Source organism: Hermetia illucens, chromosome 6 (assembly GCF_905115235.1).
Source record: "Hermetia illucens chromosome 6, iHerIll2.2.curated.20191125, whole genome shotgun sequence".
In the NCBI taxonomy this organism is placed as follows: domain Eukaryota; kingdom Metazoa; phylum Arthropoda; class Insecta; order Diptera; family Stratiomyidae; genus Hermetia; species Hermetia illucens.
The window spans coordinates 19,152,719-19,173,006 of NC_051854.1; the positions used below are offsets into that span (position 1 = coordinate 19,152,719).

The following is a 20,288-nucleotide window of genomic DNA, read 5'->3' on the forward strand; positions in this document are numbered from 1 at the left end:
GCGAAAACCATGACCACGCAATCTGACCATGACTGCACCACAATACACAAGTTGCAATAGGGACATATCAGCACATAGTTGAGATACAATCTCATCATTGATTTGAGGTTTAATTTTCGGGGTTGCTGGAGACACATAGAGCCTGGGAATACCTGGTCTATGTAAAGTATTCATTCCAGAAAATTCACTGCAGGCTTTTTGGAATTTATTCCAAATCTCAGCAGAGGCTTCGGCAGATGGAGAAGACTGCTTCAATGATAGTTGAAACTGTAGCCGGCAGCGCGTTGTGGTGTTTTTGATGCTGCTGCGTCTACCCCATCGACTCTTGCTCACCAATTTTAGCGATGGGCTCAAGTCGAACACGTTCCTCAGTGATGACGAGGATTACGGCGCTGTGAGTAATGAAGGGGTACTGGTCTGCAACCCGCTACAAAGTCGCGTGCGCGTATTGCGGGATACACTTGTCAAGTCTTCGGTGCAACAGGCAAAAATAAGATATTACATCTGCTCCGTCGTTGTTCTTTCATAGTTGGAGCGGATGATAAAGAGGTTAATTTCTTCACCTCACTTCATCCGCTCCCTACTCGCACCTGTTGAAATGGTCGCCACAGATTGTAGTTTGTGCTGACTTTGTGCGCAAGTTCGGACTCGCGCAAGACTTATTCGCACCTTCAAAATGTCGAACAACACCACTTTACGACACACCAGCGAGCTATGCTCGATACTGACATGGACGGAGGGCTTAGGACGTACAACTCTTATAACACAGGTTATCGATGTAATCGATAGTAACCGATTAAGCAGAGGCATTTCAGTTTTTCCCACCAACGAAAAACTCCTCTATGCAGAGATTGTTCAGATGCTATCTTTGGGGGCCATCCTGGAATTGCAAAGTTTCTGGTCTTCGTCGGCCACTCTTGTGGTGAAGCTTGACAAAGCTTTGATGCGAGCAAGGTGAACAATGTCACCGTGAAGGACACTTGTCTTCGGACAATTCGCATTTGATCGAGCACATTGAAGGGAATTTCCACAAACTCCTTGATCTGAAGGTATATAATAAAATGGTATACAAGGGTAAGTTTGTAGGCTTCCGCCTAAGACGTTGTCTTTAGGCAAAGTATAATCACGCATAGGAGTACCTACGAATGAGAACGGCTGACCACTGTAAATGCTGCGAATCTTGAAGTCTATGTTTAGGATAACTCTGCTATACTCAGGGCAGTAATCCAGAGGCGTATTCTTCAAGCAAAGAAGAGACAAGATCAGGGCTACAATTTTCGAATTTTAGGTCGATGATACCGTGTTTGAGCGGCAAAACGAAACGAACGAAAACAAAAAGATCGGAACGGTGCGATACGAATTGGAAGACATGGACTGTCGTAATTTAGGCATCGCTCACCCGAAGTATGAGTGTTTTATCTCGAACGGGTCCCGGAAATGCAGCTACCCAATAGCCATAGCCCCCTATCCGCCATCGCTCGCTGTTATCCGGAATGCTCTTCAGCTCCAGTACTTCTCCAAATACCTCCTTATCTACTGTTACCAGCTACAGCAGATGAATCCACGCTGTCAGTCATTGTGGCGCCTAGATGTCGAACCGCCTCGCGATTAGTGGTTTCGACGCCTGCTGTCCTTTAGGGATTTCGTCCCAGACTGAAGCTATCCATCACTCCTTGTTTCACAGCCGGGCTTGAAACGGCTTCGGTGGAATTTTACTAATATTATAATAACACTCTATCAAGGATAATAAAAAAGGCGTTAAACTTTTTTCCTAGTTTGTGGTGAACATTCTTCAAATTAAGTTAATCTACTGAAAAGCATCAAAACCTTAAAACCTCAAAGTAAGAAACCTTGAAAATTCGAAAAGAAAATTCCGAGTTATGGGTTGCGGTCTGCAAATATCCTTTTTATGGACGAGTTACAATGAACCTAGGGCCTGCGATTTTATGGAATGATTAAACCGAGTAGACCACTCCTAACCATGAGGGTGTAAAAAATTGGAGTTTTTACTGATTAGGTCCAAACTGTTCATCGTCTCTTGAAACTTGTGTAATCGTATCGAGATAATCTTCAGGAATTTCTTTTATTATGCTTACCGTATTACTCCGTACTACTTCCTCTTGGTTGCCTCCAGGTTCCACAAAAGCACAGCTAGTTCTCCAACGAAGATTCAAATTCTCCTTTTCCCCATTTGGAGGGCTACATCACCTTTTTGATTTATATATATACAATGAAAGCACTACCATACTTCCAACATGAAGTTTACTTTCTCTTGCCTTTATTCCACAACCGACTATCTTGTGTTCAACCAATACAAACTTCTCCTACGCTTAAAGTTTAAAAATTCCTACAGTCACCGTCAGACGCAAGTTGGCGAAAATTTTCGAAAACTCGAAATTCTTTGTCCGTCATTTTCCTAGGAAAAAAACTTCTTGAGGATTCAGGTCCAATCTAATTAGCATTTACCACATTTCATCTTAATGCAAACGCGTTCCTCACCATGTTTGCATATTCAAGATGCAAGCCACCACTCACCTCACAAAACTTTCTTGTTTTAATTGCATCCACTGACGTTCACAATGACCCCACGTGAACAGGAATAAATATCTGAGATAGATCAGGCCATCAGGGAAGAAAGAAAAAGAAGATTATGAAGCAATGATAAACCAAATAATCAAATTATATTGGCAGAAGTGCAACTCCTTTGTGAGTCAAAGTTAGGGAAAAGTGTTCAAACTATAGTTTTAGATTTTAATGTTAAAATGAAAACGAACGAAAAACTAAAAGAAATTATTTTCAATAAGTAGGTTGAAAAAGGCAAAAAAAAAAGAGAAGTTTCTAGGGGGTATGAGGGACAATGGGGATGAATAATCCTGAAGCGAATTAATTGTGAAAGGGAGTGTGCTTCAAGTATCCCCCGTATTCAATGAACAGAATAAACCATCGAATAAATCTTGGTCTGCAGCATGTATTCCCACATTATAATTCCATGGATCAGATTTAAAATTCAAGGACGCTAATACGGTGAGCAATTGAGAAATAAGTCATCTTTATTCCTCCAAGCGAGAAGCATTTGCTAATGGGGAATACTACGGGGAAAATATCTTAATATTCACTAAGAGAATACGTTTCTCAATTGAATAGTATTTCACTTTAGTTACCTCACTATCTTATTCGGGTGGCAGATAGCAACTGTGAACTCTCACGCATGCATTGAGTATATGAGCATCGTTCTACGTTGAGTTTAAGGAGGTCTACATACATATGTACAAAAAGGTGATATGAATTTCTTTTCACCGAATATAGTCGCAAGACGTATCAAATGCAAGGTTTCGATTAATACTTTCTAAAGTTCATTTCTGACTTTTGATGCAAAAGTAGCAAGTGTAGGGGCTAGTAACAGCACAAAAATCAGAAGAAAATTACGGTGCTGTCACTAAATGGTTTACGCCCCGAAATACTTTTCATGCCAATATCCCACGTCTCTTCTGTTCCCTTGCCCTCAAATCCTCGAGAGATACGCCAACGATTGGTTGACCGGGCACTTCGGTCACCTCATCAGAATGGGTTTGCGAAACATTAATATACTGCTTTAAACCTTCTGGTCTTTACCAACTGCGATGCTAAATGCACACGATAGGAAGTATACGCCATTAATACCAATTTCCCCGAAGTCTTTGATACCGATATGATGTTGATATTCCCCTCTCCAAACTTTCTCTACTTAACTTACCCCTTCAATTATCTCTTGACTTTCATCCTACTTCACATTCCCGTTCCTTCTTCTGGCTTTCCCCAAGGATCTATACTTGGCCCCTTACTATTCTTGTTTTTTATCAAAGACTTTCTTCCTCGCCTGGTTCCTTTACGCTGACGATCTTAAATTATTTGCCTTTGTTTCTTCTCCGCTGGACTGTGCTTTCTTGTAGTCCAACCTTGAATCTTTGGTTCGTTTGTGCTCAGTTAACAAGCTGACAATCAATGTCAGTAAATGCCACTCCATGACACCTTTGCTACACCGGATACACCGATCACAAGCTTCGTTTCAGTTCTCACTTGATCATCAATCGAGCTCCCAAAATATCTACTTTTATCCTACGTTCCTTCCCCGACTTTACCTCAATACATTACTACTTAACACTTCAAAAAAAAGCATCCTTGAATATTATTGTATGATCTGGTACCCATTCCGCAACCGTGACTGCCGCGTTTTTAAAGCTGTAAAAAGTAAATTCACCCTCTTTTTCAAAAAAAGAGCGTTCCCCGTGTGAACTATTCGTCATGGCTCTGTATCCTCAATCTCCCTTCAGGCCGTATCTTGCTTGAATGTGTACCCTTTTTAAACTCTATAATTGCTTGATGGACTGCTATGCCAACTTCTGTGTTTGTATGTTTTCTGCATCGCTACTTTCACTCCTCGATCCTGTCGGTCCTGGAAAGCCCTACAGCTTGGGTCATTCCTAAGTCAATTTTTTATTCCTCCCTCTGATTAAAATATATAACTAGGAACTGACTTTCTGGGTATTGTGATTAATTAAATAAATAAATAAATCTGCTTAAAATAGTTTAATAATAGTATAATAGATTGCAACATTTTTCAGAAATTGACTGGGTAATATAGAGTATGATACCACGTTTTATGAGCGAGCGAGTTTTATGGAAATCGCACTATTAGTAGCGAAGTTATAATAGTTCAAATTTGTGACTTTGGTGAAAATTTACTGTAATCCAAGACTTTAAATCTCATTATCACAATAAAGCAAATACTAAATGCATAAACATTGAGAGCTACGTGCACATGGGACAAACATCCTTTTAAATATTCCTACTTAAGAAATACAGAAAATCTTTCATACCTGAAGTGCCAAGCCTCTGGTTTCGACTTATCTTTCCAATAAAGTAACACATTTTTTTGCCATTTACTTGATGAAATTTTTTCGGCTCACCAAGAGTCAGTTTTATTTTTAAATGCTTCATATGCAAGTGTATGATTAAGAGGGGTCTGTCAATGTCAGAAGTAATGACCTGTAAGCTAAAAGCTAAACTGGCAGCTGTCAGATAATGTTATATTTTATACAATTAATAAATCAAGAAATCAATTAAACATCCATCTAAGAAATTTGCTAGTATCGATTAATTAAAATTGTTGGGAGAAACCTATCTATTGACAACTCGTACATTTTCCATTTTATCTTGAGAATATCTTTATGTTAGAGGCAGATTGCGATGATTTTCACCTGTTTATTGGAATATGCACGTATTTCTATGAATTTTAAAACGGCTTTATGATTACGGTATGAAATTCAAAATTTGGTGCAATTGAGTTTTTTCTTGATGAATCCAGAATCAATTGGAATAAAATCATAATTTAAAAGATATTTTATCTAAGTTCATTGCTTCATTTGACTTGCACACCGATAAGACCACATACTATTTGCCTTTCGATTAAATATTTTGATTAAATATGAATGGCACATCAAATCCATATAATTTCGATAAAGTAATAGACAATTGTTATTGTTATATTAACGAAGATAATATACAATATACACATATCAACAGTCGTTTCTTATTACTATATCACGTGCAGTGGAAAATAAATTCACTAGCGAACACCCGCAATTATACAAACCTTCGGTTCAAATCTCAAATTTTCCATCCGCCACAGAATACACTGAACAAATTGACACAACATCATCTAACATATGAAGGTAGCTTTCATCAATTAAATTCCCCAAAAATGTGTAGATTTTTCCATTGGAATACAAATATTGAAGTGCTATTATCAACGAGTAGTTTCATTTCAATCTGATATGCAGCTGGGTTGCGGGGAAATACCTACCTGTAGTATGTAGATTCAGTAATTAAAACTGAAAAGTATGGACAGATACTTTCCATACGTAGGGAGATAAATAATTGCAAATTGATTAAAGCGAACCTGCTTGCACCATATATATGGTTGTATCGATACAGCTTCATATTGCTATCAATTACTATTGAGTAATGCTGATTATTTATTAATCAGCTGAATAAATTTGTAGGCGTCTGCTATGATTGATGACGACATAGCAGTTTCGAATGATTTATACGATGGCAATCAGGGAACATTAAGTTACATTTAAACACCTTTACCCATTCGATGTGCAAATATATTTCGACCGATCCATTTGATTTTCTGCTTTAATGAAAAGTGTTGATGGGGTAATAAGATTTAAGTACTTAAATGGTCCTAATTAGTATATCTTACATCTTTTGAATAAACCTTTCTTTTGATCCATCGTGGCATAGATTTCATAGTAAGAGACACACAATATATAAGGAAAAACGGATGCTTATAAATTAATATATTACTTAAAGGAGGAGGAAGATGATCTCCAAGTAAGATATAAACTACAGAGGATATCATTAGGACTTTAGTTATCAATAGAATCAAAAATATTTTTTTTTATGGACGGAGGTGGAAATCTTGAAAGATGCTGCTGCGAAAGGTTGGAGTAGTGTATTGAATTCTCACCCACTAAAACCACTTCCACTTCGCTACCCATATCCCAGCGGAAACACCGCGAAGTATTACTTCGTGAATAGGGCTCTGATTTACACTAACACGATTAACTCACGCGTCCGTCACGCTTTCTGCAATCGATGCAGTTTCTGCAGCTTTTCGTGAACCGCAGTTGCATTTACCACGTTTGAAATTGATATTATTACATTATTTCAATGCGAACCTCGGACAATGGAATATAACATGCTGTATTCACTGTGTCCCGTAAGGAACTGTGAAATTCAATTCTGTATAATTTTGCTCGACCCATCTATTAATATACAGGATCATGTATGGGTCTAGCGGCCTCTCACCGGATAGTGCCCTATATGCCCTGCACACCCTTAGCGCGATTGACCGGTATTCCGAACTCACCCTTCTCGGGTTCACCGTTTTGTCAAGCGTTCCCACCCAACCAAGAGTCAGTAGAATTTCACCAACCCTGTGACAAACAGCCGGCGATTAGATTTTGGCCCTCTAATATTGGGTATCATCCTTGCTAGAGATGAACTAGCCATTACTGCTTTTTCGTGTGCATAGTCCAGGTGCCCCTTGAAGCTCAACTTAGCGTTGATAAAGGCGCTAGGTATCTTGTGTTCGATTTAGAAACGGCCTCGCGATTATCAACTGCGATTTTGATAGTAGATTGATAATAAGGACCGCCTTCACCTCTTTGCCCGCCAGGTCCAGTTTAACCATTTGTAAGCATGCTTTGCTGGCAGGAACGGTTTCACTTCCATACAGTCCCAAAGAGTGTTTTGTACCTACTACCACTGGCAGCTAGTCTGCAAAACCAATCAATCTTGCCTCCTTTGGCACGCGAAGGTCAAGCACTCCGTCATACATTATGTTCCACAGCAGGGACTCCAATACGGAGCCTTGGGGAACGTCTGCTGTCACAACATATTCTTTCGATCCGTCATTCGTCTCGTTCCAAAGAAGTCTCTCCGAGAGGTAACTTTCGATTACCCACTGAGTAACCACGGACACCCAGTTGGACAAGTTGAAGACATTACTGAAATCCAGTGTCACCACCGCACAGCACTTACCAGCGGCCGATGCCTCCCGAGCCAGGCGCAAGACCCCACTCTACGAAACACATACTGTCACACCGATAGACCACCCGCTAATTACGTCCCAAATTCCGAACGGGAGCAAAAAAAAGTGTCCTTTCCAATGCACATGCACAAAATGACACACTTTGGACTTTTATGAAAATGATCAAACTTTCATGCTCATTACGTTAATCAACTAAAATGTACGAGTTACAGTAATCACGGCGACTTATATTTATTATGTTTTTCGAGGCAACTAATTATGCTATTCAAACGGGATATTCTCGGTAACTGGCGGAGATATTATGCCGATAGGTATATTTGCAATTTGCAAAATGCTAACTACGCATCTGGTTTTCTATTAGATTCCAGAAAAGTTGAAAAGTTGTTCCAGACAGTGGCCGACACTCTGCGGAAATGATGTAGGCGTTTGTTTTTTATCTTTAATGTGTGCTGATGCTTACATAACTCGCTAACTTGACAAACTGAAGCAGCCTATTGTATCACCCTCTCCGACATCTTGCCCATAATGTAGAAAAGACAATTGGGACTATATGTGGTTTTCAAGACTCGTGTAGCAGCACCAACTTCTGCTTCTTCTACTGGGCGGGAAGCACTCTTCTCACCATGCATGATTCAAATGAACTTATGAACCAATTGGGCCTGAATTTAGCAGCCACCTTCACTTTGTTCGGAATCCTGTCCAATCTCCGAGCCTTATTATCCCAAATTCGTCCACAAATCTCTCGTAGTAAATTAAGAAGACGTCCTGTTGAACCGTTGGTTGAAGCGCAGCGATTTTTCCTCACGATTCACGGGTCCTAATTTACCTCAAGGTACAGCTGCTTGTAGCAATTTCCCTTACTTTCCCATATTGCCTTCTTAATGCTACTTCGAAGATCGCGGTATTCTTTCCTCAACTGCCGATGTTCTGGCTTCAGTTTGGCTCATTCAACTGATGCCTCTTCCATTTCTGATGTCGAGAAAGATGGCCTAGTGGTCGCTGCGGGTGTGGTGTTCATCAACCCGTGACACCATTCCTCTCGCCCACGAGGTACTGAGAAAAGTCAGATCGACGATCGACCCTAACCCTCTGCCTCGGAAAGCATGAAACGCGAAAGTTTCAAGCAGGATTTGGCGTCTGGTATTCGTCACTTGATTTCTCCAGCCAGAAATAGATGGCAATAATTTAAGGGCTATGGTCTCTAGCGTTCAACATCAAGCCCTCTAGTATCTCCTCATATTACGCAAATGTAACAACTGTAGATAAGGTTGCTGTCGACTTTTGCCCTTACATTATTGTTTGAATGGCTTGCCTTCCGTATGTCCATATTGCCGAATTCCCAAATCGGTCTCTCACCCACGAAGCACTACCGTAATTTCCGCAAGGTTACCGCCACGTCCACATTCGACTCTCGAATAGTTTGCGAGAGCAAGTTTTGAGCTGCCTCACAACGGTTGAAGTCGATTGCATCGTGGATCTTCAGTGCAATCTTTGGTAAGATGGTCCTCCCTTCCACACTTCCTGCACCTTTTCGACCTATCATGCTTACTAGTACGTTGTTATGGCTTAAGTGAGAATACGACGGACAAACGCCCATCCTGAGTGAGCGGAAATGACCTAGAGGGAAGAACTATTCCAAATTCCAAAAAATGTTTGCCCGCAAATTCTGAAGCTCAATCAAAATGTTCTGTCAACATGTGCTTGCACGCCTCTGTGCTAGTCAGGCTCGGGATCCCACAGTGACATTTTACAAACAAAATCATATGTCACTGCCAGTGCGTGAGCCCACACCGAATCCTGCAAAATACTCAGAATAAACGCAAGGATTCTCGGGTACCACATACCGATAGAACCACACGCGACCACAGGAAGAAAGGATTTCCGACGGATCACATCCTCGATCATTGTTCCTTCCGCCTCAGATATTCAGTGAGGCGCGACTTCACGCGCGCGGTCGAGCCATCTTCGAATTAAAGCATCACAACTATTAAACAAACACCAGCAAGTATTGTAAACCTCCAAATTGTAAATTCAGGCACAACTACAGAAAATATATATATATATATACCAGATTGAAATTAATCCTAAATTTTATATCTAATTGGAAGTACATCATCCGGATGAACAGGTGACAGAAGGGAGGAAGGGAATTCGCGGTTTCTGCACGAAAGTGTCGCAAGGCGAACACGGTGAGAGTGGTGGTTACCAAAGAAAAGGTGAGAGCTGCTATGCTATCTTTTGAACACTTCGAAGCGCTTGGAATGGGTGGCATCTATCCAGTTGTCCCAAACGAGGGCATTGAGAAGTTAGAGCAATTTCTAAGAAATATTTTCGAGGATGTCTTGCTCTGAGCTACGTGCCTACCTCTTGGAAAAAGGTTAGATAGTTTTCATACCGAAGCCTGGGAAAGATCAACATTCAAATCCAAAGAACTATCTAAAGTTCAGCTTAACATCATTTTCGATGAAATGTCTGGAGAGACTGGTTGGGCGTGAGAAGGCGCTAAGATCGCACCCACTAAATGAAAACCAACACACTTCTCATCGTGGCAAGTCCTCTAAGTCTATTCTCCACACTTTGGTTTCAAAGCTAGAGGTCACAACTCTGAAAAACGAGTACGATGGGGGTGTTTATGGATATTGAAGGGGAGTTCGAATATGTGTTAGACTACACTTTTACACCGATGGCTCAAAAACAGAACAGCGTTCTGGAGCAGGAGCCTACCTCTCGAAAAAAAGCGAGAAGTGGGTATTTCCCTTGTTCTTCAGGCTGAAATGTATGCGAAAGGGTGATTGACGAACAGTTGAAGAGCAGGCGCATCGCAATCTGCAACGATAATCAAGCTACATTGAAAACATTGAACAGTCTTTTGGTCACCTCAAAAATCGTTCAGGAATGGAGAAACTGGTTAAACTCGATTAGATACGGTGGAATTACTCTGGGGACACGGTCATTGTGGTGTAGAGTTAAATGGAATCTCGGATGCCTTAGCAAAAGGAGGTTCCCCTATGCTAGGACCATAACTAGTAATTGGATTGTCAGTAGCATTGGCTAATGCTACTATCAAAAACTGCGAGCAAGCTTCCCATAATGGCAGGTGGCAGAGCCTTATTGCTGCTAAATGCACCAAACTTTATCTAACGACATACTGCGATCCTATGGAAAAGCAGGAAGATTTGCTGCATTCTGACTGGCCGTATTTCACTAGCTGGGCATATGCTCAGAACAGGGATTCTTCAAGATGGTACATGCCCATCCTGTAATGAGGAAGCAGGATCCACGGAACATGTTCTGTGTGAGCATCAGCCATCAAACTTTTAGTGCTGATGTGGCCCAACTGCAGTGGGTAGCATCCCATCCACTAACGGAAATCCTGCGATACATAAACAAATTTGGGATATTCCATTAAACGGGGAACTGGGTACAATCAACCACTAGGGTCTGAGTGCTCAGAGGCTTTGCCTCTCCCCCACCACTTATTACTAATAATCTTCTCATTTAGTTTCCTGAATTCTACAACCAAAGGCATCTTTCGCTGTCCATTCTCATCAATTCCCTTTTTATCGAATATTCATATGGGATTGAAGGTCGACTAATGCCATTGCTAAGCAAGTTTGAGATCTTCTTATTAAGGGATTCACTTGGATATAAGCAGCTCTTGGAGTAGACCCCTTCATTGTCCTTGATCCTGATTGTAGCAATGATATTATGGTATCGTGCTCCTCTGCGCAAGGAGGTTCGGGGTTTAAACACCGATCCAAATAGTGAATGCGTTGTAATTTCACCGAAGTTTGTCGGTCAAACATATTTTGTCTTTTGACTGGCCTACTTTGATCCATAGTGATTGAGTCTAAGTAAAGCCGTAATATTGGCTCAGTGGAGGTTTCCTATTATTCAATGATAGATTTTGTCAACAAATGTTATAATGGGACTCGGTAGAACTGATTTCCTTCGACTTGGATTGGCTTTGCATGTTGGGAACCCTCCTACAGTGGGAAGAATTTTGTGGTTGGTTAGTCGAACCATTAAAAGGTATAGTGAACCGATTTGTGAAGTTTCCTCGATTGGTGAATGAACTTACAAACAGATAACGTGTTTGATTCGCCTCTAATTGTTGAGCAAGAGCCAATGCAGTTGGCACAGCAACTGGACCAAAAGAAAATAATACCTCACATATTGGTATGTTTAGTCCCAGTATAAAAATTCTTAGGGCATCCTGGCGATACTTATAACCCAGGGATTCGATCAGTGAATTGTTGCCCTCGTATATCATAATTCTCTTATTAATTATAAGCGTAAGGTTCTTCTCGACTGTATCGTAGAATTGAACTATTGATTGTCTATCCAATCCCAAACTTAACATTTCTTGCTCGGTCAAATAAACCAGCCTTTTATCGGCATTGGTAAAATTGAGACGGACGATAATTGCTTTACAATTCAACACTGTCTTAAACGAGGCTAGAACAAGATCGGCCGAGCCATCCACTTCATTCATAATGATGACGACGGGCTGATGATACTTGCAACTTCGCTCGTGTTCTTCAAACAGTTTACAGGCAGCAAAGACAGTTTGCATCCAAGAAAAACTCCGGTAAATATTTTACAAGGTCCAAAGTTTCGTTGCATTTCTTTAACGAATCAACAGAAACCGCTTTATTTTCCTCAACAGCGGGGGGAATTATAGGACCCAAAGCCGAGTGGTAAGGTCATTGATATATTGATATTTCTTACGGATATTAAGGGATTCCCTGAGGAACCGCTGCCTGCTCTATGAAATACTAGAGGATCAGAGGAGGATGAAAGTCACGGCGGTGCGTAGCACAGGGGTCCATCCTAGGGCCGGAACTGGAACGCTACCTATGAGAGTTTAGTTAAACTCGACATGTTAGAAGAGTCGTGCCTGGTCGGTTATGGAGATGATATCGCGGCACGTGTTGCTGGACGCACTGTCAAACAGGCGCAAAATAGCCTCGGCATATTGGTGTAAGCGGATATCAACCTTGTACTGGAAAAAATCGAAGTAGTCATTCTGACTTAAAAGAGAATTTCAACCCTGTGTCCCATATCGTTCGGCGAGTCGATAATCGAGTCAAAACCAGCGGTGAAGTACCTGGGGCTGACTCTTGACTCAAAGGTGAGCTTTTTTGAGCAAATCAAAGCAGCAGCGAACAAAGCTGCAGCTGGAGTTTCGGCGTTAAGTAGGCTAATGGCAAACATTGGGGGTCTTACGTTTAGCAGGCGGCGTCTCCTGATGAATTCAACGCAGTCTGTCCTGCTCTACGGCGCAGAGGAATGGGCTAACGTTCTTGGCAAGGGGTATATCGTAAACATCCCGCGCAAGTTCAGAGACGGGTGCGGGTGCACTGCCTCTGAACCGGTTGTGATGGTGATCACGGGAATGGTCTCCGTTGCCCTTCTTGCTAAGGAGCGTCAAGCCATATACAAGCACAAGGGAGATGAGCCAAGGGAGGTAGTTGCAGGTGAAGAACGGCAACTTCCTCCTTCACTCGAGACAAGTGGCAACTCCCTTGACAAAATGAAACTAGTGGCAGTTGGACTGTGCGGCTCATCGGCAATTTAGGTGCATGGCTGAATAGGTGGCATGGTGAGACTGATTATTTCGTTACCTAATTTTCAAGTGGGCATGAAGGTTTTCATTCTTACCTGCACAAGATTGAAAAGGCGCGATCTTCGGATTGTGGGTGTTGTGGATGACACCCATCACACTTTTTTTTCGTGGAAGATGGGATGGGGTTCGTCAGCAGCTCCATTTAAATACAGTGGATCTCTCTCCAGACAACATCGTCGAAGAGATGCTGAGGAGTGCTGACAGGTGGAACCGTGTTGCCTATTACGTTTGGGTCCTTCTTGTTGCTAAGAAGATAGAGTTCGGCCGGTGGAGGAGCTGGATGGCGAGGGGTTCCTCGAACTGACAGTTCCCTTCCTCCTCTTCCCTCCCGTTGATGACAAGAATTCCCTGATTTGATGTTCCGCAAGACGGGAAAGTTCGGGGAATAGCTCGAAGTAATGCAACAAACGGTTCCAGGCTACTTTTCTGACAATATGGAGGTGTTTAGTTGGTAGTCCGACGACTTACCGAACCGGAGGTCCAACAATATATTCACCCGACCAAAAAAGGATCATTGACAGTGCGCTCATAAGATCGCCGCGTATGCTCGGTTGCAGTTGGTACAGCCGCGATTATCACGGCACGAAATTGAGTCTCGTCCATGTCTTACGTAGTCAAAATAGGGCAGCGAAGACTATTATCACTTCACTTTACACTTGTCACCTTTGTCTCCTTTAAATTAAAATTAAAATTAATATGATAAGAAGCTAATTTATCATCTAAGTTTATTCTTTCAATACAAATCAAAGTTAAAGTTAAATTCCTACCTTAAATCCCTATTCCTTATTGTGGTCGAAGTTCCAAATAAGATGCTATTTCCACAGTGTGGCTTCTTGCAATAATACAGTACTTCCACCATGCGTTGTTTACTAATAAAATCTACTAATTCTGAGATACAAAATCAACTAACTTTATTCCAGTTCCATCAAGCATCTTGCGATTGGTGCAAAAATTATTACGGTAGTAAATTACCATAACTGCTTATACTAAAACCGATGTAAAATGCTTATATTACAAGAATGATAACTACAGATACAAATTAGGCAACTGCCTAGAATTCGAGATTAAACGCATATTCAAGAGAAAAATGAAAATGATGGAACGACAAACAAAAAAACAGAATACAATCGTAATAAATGCTCCCGTGAGGAAGTTTCTGAAATGTTGCTATGTATTCCCACAATTTATATTCAGATGTCAAAACCCCAGCCTGGTCACGGCAGTCGCAACGATTGCCACGTAACATTAAATAGGTGAAACCTTTTAAATTAGTCGCAAGTATTATAGAATAGCAGCATTCTAGTCCAATGACTGACTAACTCCACTTACCCATTGTAATATTGAAGTGAATAATTCTCTTGTAATGCCATCAAATGCATGAGCTTTTGCCACTTTCACTTTCTTGCTACCTCGAGCTTAAAAAGATACGTTTACATTTCAAGCAAGGAGAGAAATTACTACATTTATGCAGTCAATTGCCTCCAAACACACTCATACCTCTACTGAACTTGAAAATGTACCCAAGCTCTTTCAAGTAACTAAAAGCGTTCGAATTATCAATTGTAACCTTTTAGCAATCTTCTCAGTTGCAGTGGTTATACCAACAATTTCTTCCACCAAAGCGAACAATTCAATCATCAAATCTGAAAGGCTATTAAGAGCAAGTTTGATATTTAAACCTGAAATTGCCACTCGAAACTCTCAATGTGTCTTTACGACCTTGACGCCTTTCCCAAATTTATAAAGCTTTACGTGCCGAAAATCTTAATTCATTATCGAAATATACTATTTGATACTTGATTTCTTTCACTGATATTTGTCGCCCAATTGATAAATTACATTATTATATTATCAGTTCAATCTATGTAACTTATTCAGATAAAAGCTTCAAAATTCGGTCTCGCAGTGAAATATATGCATGTGTATAGCAAACACAATAATGTGGGAATACAAATATCTAATATTTGCCGAATAGTAGTAATAGAAAAACTATCAAATAAATTCCAATCAGCCATAGTATGTAGAACCAACAGCAATTTGTAGTACATTCAAATGGCATTTTTTCTAATATTATGAAAAGAATAATTTATCTGTTGAAAATCAGATAACGATTAGCACAAAAGTATAAGCACATTGAGTATAACAAAAGCTCATTCTAGATATCAGTTAAAATTATCTGAACCAAAAATCAGATACAATTTCAAACATTGATCTTGTTGGTTATTTGATGTAGATGAAGTATCTTTTATTGTGGTTCTATAATTCAAATCATTAAATCCAAATCGGCAATTAATAAGTATTTTTAGATTATGGTCTGCAAATCAACTCCACAACCACCATCAGTTTGTATAGTGCAGAGTCTTAACTTGTATCCCGTATTGTCTAGTGGTTAGGATATCTGGCTCTCACCCAGAAGGCCCGGGTTCGATTCCCGGTACGGGAAATTTGATCTTTTTGCCGTAGCCTCCCCGAAATAAGAAGCAAATATTTTTAAATCGAGTAGAATTCTGTAATACATTTTATATTGCAAAAAGAATGCTTAATTAAAACTTCTGGTCTTATATATTATTATATATTTATTATTTTTTTTTTTTCGAAAAAAAGTTCCAGTCTGGGTTGAATCCTTATCTTTAAATAAATAAATTAAACAGTGCGAGCAGAAATTCCAATTAAACATAAATAAAATTTTTCCTTGACTTCGTATACATATATATATACTTGTATTTTGATTACATAGTACGATTAGCATATGCGTGAATATTATTATCACACTCCTAAGAAAAAACATAATATTCTCATGACAATAGTTAGATGAATTTTCGAACTGAATGCATCACTATTTAAAGCATATTCTGAACTAAACTAGCTCCATTTTCCGTTGATTTGAAATATGTATTATTATCTCGTCTACTAGAAAAGATAAGGTGAATCGCAATAAGAATTAATGACATCATTTGGTAAGTTTCCCACAAATGATGATTTGGTTTCAAACTTTTCCAATAAACTGGTGCTTCTAGTAGTTGGGGTTCCGCAGTATATGGGGTAACCTGGCAAATGTACTATTGCAAATTTTTAATCTTTTTATAAAGTTTTATAGCTGCCCCAGGAAATTAGATGTACGTGCATATATATTGCTGCCTATGAAGATTATATAACTTATTAAGAACATTATTTCTACAATTAAAAATAATATCGAAAACATTTACATAGCATACAATTACTTCATAAGAATTCTCGGAGATAATTGTTGTAAAACTTCTGGTATTATTTTGTTTTAATTAAATTGAAGTAGATACGATCTCCGATTCCTTTAGACTGCGGAAAAAAACCAGCAATAATGAATTCTAGATGTAATCATTCGATGAAAGATTTAACAAACTACATCGCTAAAGTTTGCAAGAAAATAAAGGTTAGAAAAGTTGTACTATATTATCGCAAGCCTCACGCTAGTTGCCACGATCTTTAGAAGACAATACAACTAAGCAACATTGTGCGCCCCCGAATATACTCCCACAGACCATCTTTGATTCGTCGATACAGCCTCCATGAGGAATGCAATAATAACAGTCAACGATTAATTGACTTCGCCAGCAATAGAAATCTTGTCGTAAGCTCCCCATGCGTCCCACACCGTCGCATTCACAAACAGACCTGGAAATCATCAGGCGCATATATCGTTAAACAAATTGACAACGTCCTCATTGGTAAAAGATGGGCTCCAGTGTATAAGATGGACTATCCTATCGAAGAGCAAACTGCGACTGATAAACTCCGGAGTGATTCTACGACGCAAGCATATACAGCCGCCCTAGGGGCGAAGCTATCTAGCTATGCTGCACGACATCAGAAACACGGGTGTAAACGGGTTCTGGGGAGAATCAAAGGCACAGTCTAGGAAGTCCCAGGGAAGGCCGTGGAATACAAGTCCTGGCGAACGCAAATTGGCTGTTTGATGATGAATGCAGAATATCACTCGATGCAAATACCAAAGCCTATAGACAATATATCCAACGTGAAACTAGAGCCAAAAAAGCAATGTATGACAAGCCACGGCGAATTTCTAATAGAATAATTAAACTTAAGAAGCGGAAATATTTTGACGAGCAGTTGCTGAACATTAATGAAAACCTAGTTAATAGAAACACGAGACAAGCATATAGGCTAGTAGACTATACAATTAAGAATGTTTATCAACCCAGGGCAAATGTCTGCAAAGGCAAAGATGGAAACATCATCAGCGATGCCGACCACATCAACAAACGCTGGGTGTCCTATTTTGAAGAGCTTCTGAAATCGACACCTGTCTCCCCCATGCAAGTAGCCCAAATCGATGGCTTGATATTGGTGATCCTAGCCCCACTACACACCCTCTGAAAGCCGGAGAAGATTCCGCCGTGCGGTCAGTGGAATCAAACAAAGCGCCGGGTGCGGGCGAGATTCCAGCCGAGCTGATACAATCCGGTGGAACGGATCTACTAGATGCGATACACCGACTACTGCTACTAATTCGGGAGGACGAGAAGATTCCAGACGATTGACGCAGGAGCATCATCTGTTTCATCCACAAAAAGGGAGATAGATTGCGTTATGAAAACTGCAGAGGTATTTCACTAGTCTGTTCGCCGTACAATGACGAAAATTCTGGAGAATAAAAGAAGACCATACGCTGGACGACTCATTGATGAATACCAAAGCGGTTTCAGGCCGGGTCGCTCCACAACTGATCGGGTTTTTACCGTTAAACTAATCCTGCAAAATTGTTGGGAATATAACGTTGACGTGTACCAAATCTTTGCCGAAGTCAAGAAGGCATATGACAGGATAGATCGTGGAGTACTGTACAACATAATGCTGCAATTTGGTATACCGGCTAAAGTATTTGACTGATCCTTTTGAAACACGTACTGGTTTGAAGCCGGGCAACGGACTGGCGTTGACGGTCTTCAACCTAGATCTCCAATAGGCTATCCGAGCAATGGATACCATCACCAGCAAGACGCTACTCAAGGTTACACAATTGTTAGTGTACACAGATGACATCAACATCATGTCCCGAAAACTAACCGACGCAGAGGAACTTCTGTATACTCTTAACACTGCTGCGAAAGAAGTTGAAATACGCATCGATGAGGACAAAACGAAAATAATGATGGAATCAAGAAGTAGGAAGCCAACATCAACGTAGGTGACTTGAAGATCGAATTCACAGAGAGCTTGATATATGTGGGTAGCAGCCTGTCAAAAGACCTCAATGTGACTGACGAGGCCAAGCGGCGGGTACAGCTAGTGGTGCTAGGTGCGAAACCTTGACCCTAATCCAAGCCTCCGAAAATTTGCTAAACACATTCGAAAGGCAAGTCCTTCGGGTAATTTTCGGAGCGGTTCGCGATCGTGATGAGTTGTATGAACTGTACCATGAATTAATGAATGAGGTACAATTGCATGCCTAAAGAGGTTATGAGCCGACGACGTGTCGACGGAGCGAGACAACTACAACTACTGGGCTTCCTTGCCATGCACTGTATGCATGGGATTCTAGTCTATATAATTTCAAAAATATCACTTCAATATGTGTAGCAGCTTCTGAGAAGCGTGCATTTAACAGACAGATAGACGATAAAAGATAAAGCATATTCTTGTATAATATATAAATAACAATCGGGAAAAGTACAAAATGAGATATAGAAAATTAAAGATTAAATCTAAATTCAAAAAGGCGCTTGTTTTGATAATGCGTAAACCAAGCCGGGTTTTTATTTCAATAATGACGGTTATAGAGCAAATAATTTTTTTTCAAAAACTGCGTTTAGTTTATGCCAATTAAACACGCAAAGGGAAAAAGGTTGATCTTACCAATAGCTTCTCGTTGAAATTGATAGACCAGTAGCTTATTCCAAACTACAATTTTATTTTATTATGTATATATATATTTCGGGAGCAACTTACTCCCTTCATCAGTACAAAGCTACTAGTCTTTCAGTAGCTTGAATTCCTCCACGTATTCCAGACATGGTAGAATAAAGGACATCACCGAAAATAAAAAAAAAATTAATTAAAACCTCGATGCAACACGCATGCAAAATATCACACATTTGGATCACATATCACTTATCACATGATATCACATATCACATATCACTCTGATTATAGCTTAGCTTCTACGAAGTTCTCTGATCTGAACTCTGCGCGCTCTTCCAAAATAATCCTCAAGGCTCAAGGAGCGAAAAACCAGCATGCTCCGTGTAGATCAGACATTCCAGGTGTCACCTGATGCGTTTCAGGATCATTTAATTATTATATTTGCCAAGTCAAGGAGCACGCAGATATTCCTCCAATGTTTCAAGACGGCTACCTTTCTTTGTGACCTTATGAATCAGCCCTTCTTTCATTCTCTGGGAAAGGTCTCGGATTCACAAGATTTCCGTATGAGTGGAAGTAGCAGATCTCCAAAAACTTGAGGTTTAACGTTGAATAACTCTGCGGGGAGACTACAAGCCCAGTGGCTTTACTCCCTTTGAGTATTCAAGGAATCACGCTCGCCCTCCGTTTGTTGTAAAATATAGAAGCTGTCCTGGGGCTCCTGGTAACACATCATCATCATCAACGGTGCAACAACCGGTATCCGGTCTAGGCCTGCCTTATTAAGGAACTCCAGGCATCCCGGTTTTGCGCCGAGGTCCACCAATTCGATATCCCTAAAAGCTGTCTGGCGTCCTCACCTACGCCATCGCTCCATCTTAGGCCTCGTCTTCTTTTTCAACCATAGATATTGCCTTTATAGGCTTTCCGGGTTGGATCATCCTCATCCATACGGATTAAGTGACCCGCCCACCGTAATCTATTGAGCCGGATTTCATCCACTACCTGATTGATGGTCATGGTATCGCTCATAGATTTCGTCGTTATGAAGGCTACGGAATCGTCCATCCTCATGTAGGGGGCCAAAAATTCTTCGGAGGATTCTTCTCTCGAACACGGTCATGAGTTCGCAATTGTTGTTGCTAAGAACCCAAGTCTCCGAGGAATACATAAGGACTGGCAAGATCATTGTCTTGTACA

The 20,288-nt window shown here is 40.5% G+C and overlaps 1 protein-coding gene and 1 non-coding gene across 2 annotated transcripts in view; both read left to right on the top strand.

Moving 5' to 3' along the window:
* Positions 1-20,288, top strand: part of LOC119659063 (feline leukemia virus subgroup C receptor-related protein 2) — a 159,582-nt gene that overhangs the window by 20,770 nt on the left and 118,524 nt on the right. The window lies entirely within an intron of this gene.
* Trnae-cuc lies at positions 15,601-15,672 on the top strand. The gene has a single exon. It is a non-coding gene; the product is annotated as a tRNA-Glu (tRNA).